This window comes from Herpailurus yagouaroundi, unplaced genomic scaffold (assembly GCF_014898765.1).
Source record: "Herpailurus yagouaroundi ecotype Mexico unplaced genomic scaffold, PumYag 219, whole genome shotgun sequence".
Classification (NCBI taxonomy): Eukaryota; Metazoa; Chordata; class Mammalia; order Carnivora; family Felidae; genus Herpailurus; species Herpailurus yagouaroundi.
Genome location: NW_024412450.1, coordinates 2436284 through 2444905, shown reverse-complemented (window position 1 = coordinate 2444905; position 8622 = coordinate 2436284).

Below are 8622 nucleotides of genomic sequence, written 5' to 3'. Positions count from 1 at the left end.
GAGCATTTCATGTATTCACGTCCTAATGGAATGTGGCTCCCGTTCTTCTGAATTTCTGTCAGTGTTTCTTCCCAGAAACAAGCCTGAATCTGGAACAAACCATCGACTGCATCTATGAGGTGATATCGTGGGACCCCGCAATCCACGAGTCCTTTAGTAAAATACATCTTGTTCACATACTGTCCAGGAAGGGGAGGAATGAAACACGGGAACAGCTCAGAAAATGCAAGGGCCTGTGCTGCTCAGCAACCAGCTTCCCCAGGGAAGCCACCCAGCGCCCCCTCCACAGCACTCAGTAAAAGGCAGCTTCTCTCTGGCGACTCAGGAGATGCCAAGTTGCTGCAAAGCTCCCAAGGTCTCCCCTGGGGCCGGCGACAGAACCTGCTGGAAGCACAGCTCTGTTTTCTGTCCTGAGGCAGCAGCAGATGCCCTGAGTCCTCTGGGAGCAACAGAAGCCCTTCCTGCTCTGAGGTGCCCTGGGTCAGAAAAGCCGATCGTGGGCCCTCTGCTGGCCATCACTGCTAGGCAGAGGAACCCGCCCCTCCTGGGCTGTAGTGCTCGAGCTCTCTTTGCTGGCCACCATGGGAATTCCTGCAATGTTGGGAATTCCTGGTCGCTTAGCTGAGGGGCTGAAAGTGCTCTGGGCAACTAAGCCTGTTCTCCACATTGGGAAGCGTCTTAGTGACAGGGCCTGGGACACAAAGAAATCTTTTCCTTCTCCTTTCTTGAGTGAAGAATGAAGCCGAATTTATTAACATAATGACATGATTTGTAATGCTTTAAGCAATGTTCACAGAAAAATGGACCGCCAATTTATACATGCTGAACAAGAGGTAATTGTGTTTACCACCAAAGTATTTACGTTAGATAAAGAATTGACACCTTTGAGAGAGAGATACGGGCTTCCAGCTATGGAATGAATGAGTCCTAGGGATACAAGGAACAGCCAATAGAATAGAGTCAAGCCTGTAATAATACTGTTGCATGCTTTCATATGATAGCTACACTTGTGCTTAAGTACAACATAATTTATAGACATATGGAATGACTACAATGTATGCCTAAAACTAATACAACAAATGTGTGAACAACATTTCAACTAAAAGTCGACATCCTTTATGCTATCTTTAATTTCTCTTTCTTTGCCAATAAACTATTATTCCTGAGGCGCTTCTGTGCTTACTTGGTTAAGCATCCGACTTCCACTCAGGACATGATCTTGCAGTCCATGAGTTTGAGCCCTGTGTCAGGCTCTGTCCTGACAGCTCAGAGCCTGGAGCCTGCCTCAGATTCGGTGTCTCCTGCTCTATCCCTGCCTTCCCCACTCAGACTCTCTCAAAAAAATAAACATTATAAATTAAAAAAAAATCATTCCTAATTTAGAATCTGTGAAATTCCATTTATTCCAGATTCTCTAACATCACCATCTTGATGTTGAGAGCTTATCTAAAAAGTCACTAATAATACCTTTGATTTCACATATCATGACAAGGTCAGAATGCAACTTACAGGGAGATACACATCTGTTATGAATTTACTGTATGTATCTGTGGCTAATATTTCCAATGAAATGTGCTTTAGGGATATAGATGGATGAAATAATGTCCATCAATCTTATAGGTCAATTTCCTATAGGACCATTATGCCTTCAATTACTAATTGTCATCTCTTCAAAATTAAAAGAAAGCTGGGACAAGAAAATGTCTTTGAATTTGATGTAAGAGAAGACTATGGTGTTTTAAAGGGTTCACCTACCATCTGGCATCCTCAGTTTGGCAATGGACAGGAGGATAGCAACCCACGATCTTGATATACATTGCTAGTTCCAGAGGGAGAATATGGACCTTATTGTCAAATACTTTTTATCAATGTCAGCAGTCCAACTCTGAAAAGTCCAGACTGCCGGACATGAGGGCAACACAATGACTGATGCCTGGGTTCAGAACATGAGGAAGGCCAATTGGTGGGTGGCGAGGTGGAAATCCAAAAGGGCCTGGAGCAGTGATGGAGATGGCTCCGGGTCACCTCCCCACAGTGTAGGCTCTGGAGTTTACCTGCCAAAGAGCAGCACACTCTCCATGAAGACATCCTTCTCCATGATGGAACATGAGGCTGAGCCCCACAATTCCAGGAGAAATGATGGATACCCATTTTTTCAAATGCAATGGCCTCTGCAAAGTTTGGACCCAGGGATGCTGGAGTCTTGGAGTCAGGGAACTCTGATGTCCATGATACCAGTCCTTTCTGCCTCAGCACTCAGAGCCACTTCATACATCCCCTCTCCCCTGGCCCATCTCACCCCGTCCACATACCTGGACCAGGTGTCTACTTTCCTCCTTGTACTTTCTCTTTGACTCTGTTTCTCTCTAACCACATCTCTCTCTGTTTCTTTCAATCTCTAGGTCTTGCCCAATTCTATCACTCATCCAATGTCTCTCCCTGCCTGTCTCTTTCGCCACCTCTCCCCAGGCTTCAGGCTATCTGCCCTGTGCATGCAGCCCTGTCCAGGAGCACAGGGAACTCCTGTCTCTCCCATCACATTTTGTCCCAGGCCCTGATCAGAATGGAGGGGAATCCCCTGTACAGCAGCTGCTCATGTTGACATTTCCTAGAGCAATGCTGGCAGCATGTGGACAGCCAGACATTTACCCTTGGTGGCCCAGCCATGACCCAAAAGCTGCTGGAGGGCTGGCTGCTTCCCTAAGCTGGGAGGAAAAAGAGGCTCACAGGGTTCAGGGTCTCTGGGGCAAAGTGGATTGGATTGGCCAATGTAGAAGGAGACATATGCTTACACACAACTCTCCTGGGTGGTGTCGAAGGAACCTATCTCAGACCATGGACCTCTGCCCTCCTCATCCCTCAATAAGGCAACAGGGGAAACTTTGTGGGACATCATGTGACTCGCCACAAAAATTGTGCCATTTGCCCCCTTGGAGGCCACCTGGATTGGTGCTATTGGGGGAAGCTTGTAAAGTGCACAAGGGCACAAGAGCTGAATTAATGCAGTGTCTCCTTACTGGTCTCCTGAATCCATTCCTCACCATCAGAATAGACCCTTTCCTGGAGACAGATACCTGCCCTGCTCATCAGCACAAACCCCATCAACTAGCATGTGAGCTGTGTGTTCATGAGTATCTATCTACAGAATTAACAACCACCACCAGAGCTCCCTAAAGGATGTATCCAACTCCTCAGATGGAACTATAGGTCCCTACCAGACAATACAACCTAAAAGAATAATCTGTCTTCTTCCACCAATCCTGTAAATACTATGTGTTGGTTAACTGCATATACAGGAAACCCAACGTGAACACTTGTTGGGGAATGAGTGTTGATTATCCTGGAAGCAGACGCTGACACAGAAACACAACTGTGACAAGTGTATTAGGGGATATTAGGAAGGACAAAATGGAGGGGATGTGGTGGGAAGGGAAAGAATTCAGACCAAGGGGCAGATTAGACACCATCTCCAAATATATAATAACCACATCTGGTTTGTAATGGTTCAGTGTTCTATTCAAATTTCAAACTGATTGCCCTCTATGTCAAAGTGATTTTGAGTTATTGCAAAGGGGTCTTCTGTTGTCCTCTATGCATTTTGTCTTCTACAATACATTTGTGGCGTTGGATGAGCACATATTTGTGTAGCTGCATTTGTGTGTCTGCCTGTAATGGAAGAGGATTATCTTCATATCTTAGATGTAGATCCCTGAATGTACACATTCTCATACTTATATTTTCCTTCTTTGTAAAGTAGGGCCTGAATTTTAATAGAAAAAAATACAGGGGTCTTTGTTGTATCTTTTGAGACAGGAATTGCCAAATCCAGCCTCAGGCATTATACCCTTAGTTTCTTGAAATTGAATGAACATCTGTTGATGATCTTCTGTGTGCAGACACACTCATTTCCACGCTGAGAAGGGTGAGTGCCCACTCATCCCATATATTTTACAAATTCCTTATGTGCTTAACCACCTCTTCATCGCACTGACCTCAGAGATCAACATTATCCCTGTTTCTCAGATCACAAAGCTGATGCTCTGAGTTGAGGCTCTACCCACTGAGAGCTGGCATTAGGTCTGAGACAAAAGGAACACACGCAAAGCCTCAGGAAATTGTGAGGGAAGTTTCGGAGATGCAAACCTTCGGGCAGGGTGGTGACAGCGGGTTCAGTGTTGCAGTGACCGGAGTCCAGCAGGGGCGTTTCCTGGTCAACCTTGAATTCCCCGCTAAGAGTCTGACTCAAGCTAAAGGCCAAGGAAGCACACAGCTGATCTACAACCTTTCATCACATTTAGTGTCACAGAGATACACAAACTTAGGCAAACAAGCCTCCCATAAGAACCAAGTTAAACTACAAATCTCCAGGGCATTCTTTCACACAGATCCAGAACCTTCAGAACACCAAGGGAACAACAGTCTTTATTTAGATAATGAACTAGGTGCACTTTGGTCACAATGACATTTCAGAGATGATACCTGCATGAACTGTCCTTGAACCCATGCAGCAGCTCTGTGTGGACTTCACACTGTGCTCACTCTCCCTGCCTAGGTTTTGGGCCCTGCCAGAAATGGCCTCCAACTCCATCTCACTGAGTCCAACACCCTCCCCTCTGCACCATCTCAGCTCTCCATTCTCATGTACAGCCTCCAATTCATTCCCATGAGATTCATGTCTCCGTAGACTATTGTAGATCAGAAGCTCCATGTTATTTAATGCATGTGACTCTCTCCCCATGGGAACTTGAAGCCCCTAATGGTAAGGGTTTGCCTCATCTCTCACAGAGCCAGGAACATGGACTGTATACAAGGCACATCTGCAGAACTGATATGCCTGCTTTTCTATGAAAATACTCTTTCCACCTCCACAAGAGATATATGCATCCCAGCTCAGTAATAGAAAATGCCACAGCCCAAGATATGTATGTCCTAAGAAATTTGAGGAATCTTAATAGTGTCCTCATCCAGCAGTACCCTTGCATTGCAAAGCCTGTGAGGCCATCTCTACATTTTCTCAAAGACTCAACAACACAGAAGCTGAACATGCTGAACATGTCAACTAATACTGTTCAGATCATCTCACAAATAGTCGAGGTGGAGTTGGTGAGTCCTGTTCCTGAGAACACCAAGGGGCTCGAGGTGGCTCATAGAGCCCATGAACAGTGATAAAGGGGATCTTTGGGGAAGGGCCTTCACGGTGGCCCTGGTAATGGAGGAGGTCTTCTTGCATCCATAGGGGCCTCCAGAACAGAAGTGACAGATCATAAAAGCCATTTATGAAAAGCTAACATCATCCACAGCTAACATCATCCTCAACGGGGAAAAACTGAGAGCTTTTTCCCTGAGATCAGGACACGACAGGGATGTCCAATCTCACCGCTGTTGTTTAACATAGTGTTGGAAGTTCTAGCATCAGCAATCAGACAACAAAAAGAAATCAAAGGCATCAAAATTGGCAAAGATGAAGTTAAGCTTTCACTTTTTGCAGATGACATGATATTATACATGGAAAATCCGATAGACTCCACCAAAAGTCTGCTAGAACTGATACATGAATTTAGCAAAGTTGCAGGATACAAAATCAATGTACAGAAATCAGTTGCATTCTTATACACTAATAATGAAGCAACAGAAAGACAAATAAAGAAACTGACCCCATTCACAATTGCACCAAGAAGCATAAAATACCTAGGGATAAATCTAACTAAAGATGTAAAAGATCTGTATGCTGAAAACTATAGAAAGCTTATGAAGGTAATTGAATAAGATATAAAGAAATGGAAAAACATTCTGTGCTCATGGATTGGAAGAATAAATATTGTCAAAATATCAATACTACCCAAAGCTATCTACACATTCAATGCAATCCCAATCAAAATTGCACCAGCATTCTTCTCGAAGCTAGAACAAGCAATTCTAAAATTCATATGAAACCACAAAAGGCCCCGAATAGCCAAAGTAATTTTGAAGAAGAAGACCAAAGCAGGAGGCATCACAATCCCAGATTTTAGCCTCGACTACAAAGCTATAATCATCAAGACAGCATGGTATTGGCACAAAAACAGACACATAGACCAATGGAATAGAAGAGAAACCCCAGAACTAGACCCACAAACGTATGGCCAACTAATCTTTGACAACGCAGGAAAGAATATCCAATGGAAAAAAGACAGTCTCTTTAACAAATGGTGCTGGGAGAACTGGACAGCAACATGCAGAAGGTTGAAACTAGACCACTTTCTCACACAATTCACAAAAATAAACTCAAAATGGATAAAAGACCTGAATGTGAGACAGGAAGCCATCAAAACCCTAGAGGATTAAGCAGGAAAAGACCTCCCTGACCTCAGCTGCAGCAATTTCTTACTTGACACATCCCCAAAGGCAAGGGAATTAAAAGCAAAAATGAACTACTGGGACCTCATGAAGATAAAAAGCTTCTGCACAGCAAAGGAAACAACCAACAAAACTAAAAGGCAACCAACAGAATGGGAAAAGATATTTGCAAATGACATATCAGACAAAGGGCTAGTATCCAAAATCTATAAAGAGCTCACCAAACTCCACACCTGAAAAACAAATAATCCAGTGAAGAAATGGGTGGAAAACATGAATAGACACTTCTCTAAAGAAGACATCCGGACGGCCAACAGGCACATGAAAAGATGCTCAACATGGCTCCTCATCAGGGAAATACAAATCAAAACCACACTCAGATATCACCTCACGCCAGTCAGAGTGGCCAAAATGAACAAATCAGGAGACTATAGATGCTGGAGAGGATGTGGAGAAACGGGAACCCTCTTGCACTGTTGGTGGGAATGCAAACTGGTGCAGCCACTCTGGAAAACAGTGTGGAGGTTCCTCAAGAAATTAAAAATAGACCTCCCCTATGACCCAGCAGTAGCACTGCCAGGAATTTACCCAAGGGATACAGGAGTAGTGATACATAAGGGCACTTGTACCCCAATGTTTATAGCAGCACTCTCAACAATAGCCAAATTGTGGAAAGAGCCTAAATGTCCATCAACTGATGAATGGATAAAGAAATTATGGTTTATATAATACACAATGGAGTACTACGTGGCAATGAGAAAGAATGAAATATGGCCATTTGTAGCAATGTGGATGGAACTGGAGAGTGTTATACTAAGTGAAATAAGCCATACAGAGAAAGACAGATACCATATGGTTTCACTCTTATGTGGATCCTGAGAAACTTAACAGAAACCCATGGGGGAGGGGAAGAAAAAAAAAAGAGGATAGAGTGGGAGAGAGCCAAAGCATAAGAGACTGTTAAAAACTGAGAACAAACTGAGGGTTGATGGGGGATGGGAGGGAGGGGAGGGTGGGTGATGGGTATTGAGGAGGGCACCTTTTGGGATGAGCACTGGGTGTTGTATGGAAACCAATTTGACAATAAATTTCATATATTGAATAAATAAGTAAATAAATAAATAAATAAATAAATAAATAAATAAATAAATAAAAAGAAGTGACAGGTATGTTGGTATGACAGACAGAAACAGAATGCCCACAGGAGCTGAAACACAATGAAGTAGGTATCGGCACCTGACCCCTTGTTCATTCATGGGTTCTAGTAGAATGGAGCATCAGTGTCAGAAAACTCTACCCTCCCACAAGGTCCCACATACAGCCTGAAGGTACCAGATGGCACAAGGAAAAACTACTGTCACCACACGTCACTGCCCATGTTTACAAATGCAGAAAGCCAAGAAGTCCTTTCTAGAAGATTGATGGCAATAATGCCAGTCTAATAAAGGAGTATATTCCATAGAGGCAGGCATCTGTGTCCAGGACCCCTCTGGTGTCCTCTTCCACCAGATCTGCAGACTTTTTATTTGCACATTGAGAACAGACAGAACATGAAGGAATGAAAGAAAAGCCCAGCACCACACAGAGATTCAGGGCCACCCCAGGGTCAAAGCTCAACCTGCCATCCCATGCCTGTCCTCACTCTGCTTGCCTCCCTGACCTTTGAGGATATGGGGATTCCTGGAGTCCTGCAGGGGGCCTGGAAATGTGTTTTCTGAGAGAAACACATTCCCTGTGCACATTCATTGGTCTCAAGTATGTTTATCTTAATTCACAGGTAATTCAGCTTTTAAATACAACGTGAGTTGCAGAGCTGTTTTGACCCATTGTGAAAGGGAGGTAGAAATTCTACATAAAAGAATGAACAGAAACATGTATCCGTTTCAGGTGTAAATCTTCCATAAGGTATCATGAGACAAAGTACCAATTACAACTGCTCCTGGGACACAAGAAAACCTGCTCATATAAACACAACTGAAGAACTCTGTGAGGTACTGGCCCTGCAGGTAATCACTGATTCTCTCCTTTCATGACTGCAGTTCCATGTACATTTTTTATTACACGTGCCACTTCTGAAAATTCAGAGTATTTCTACCTAGGGGACAACTGGAGAAATTCTCTATCGCACATTTACCAACACAGAAGGACCAGTAATGAATTCTGAAATTTATCTAAGAACCCTCAGCACTATACAAAGCACACAGTATAATGTGGGAAAGAGTTTTATCTTTTCCAGTCATGAGACTCATAGCAGACATTCTGAACAAATTCATGGCATACTCTGAA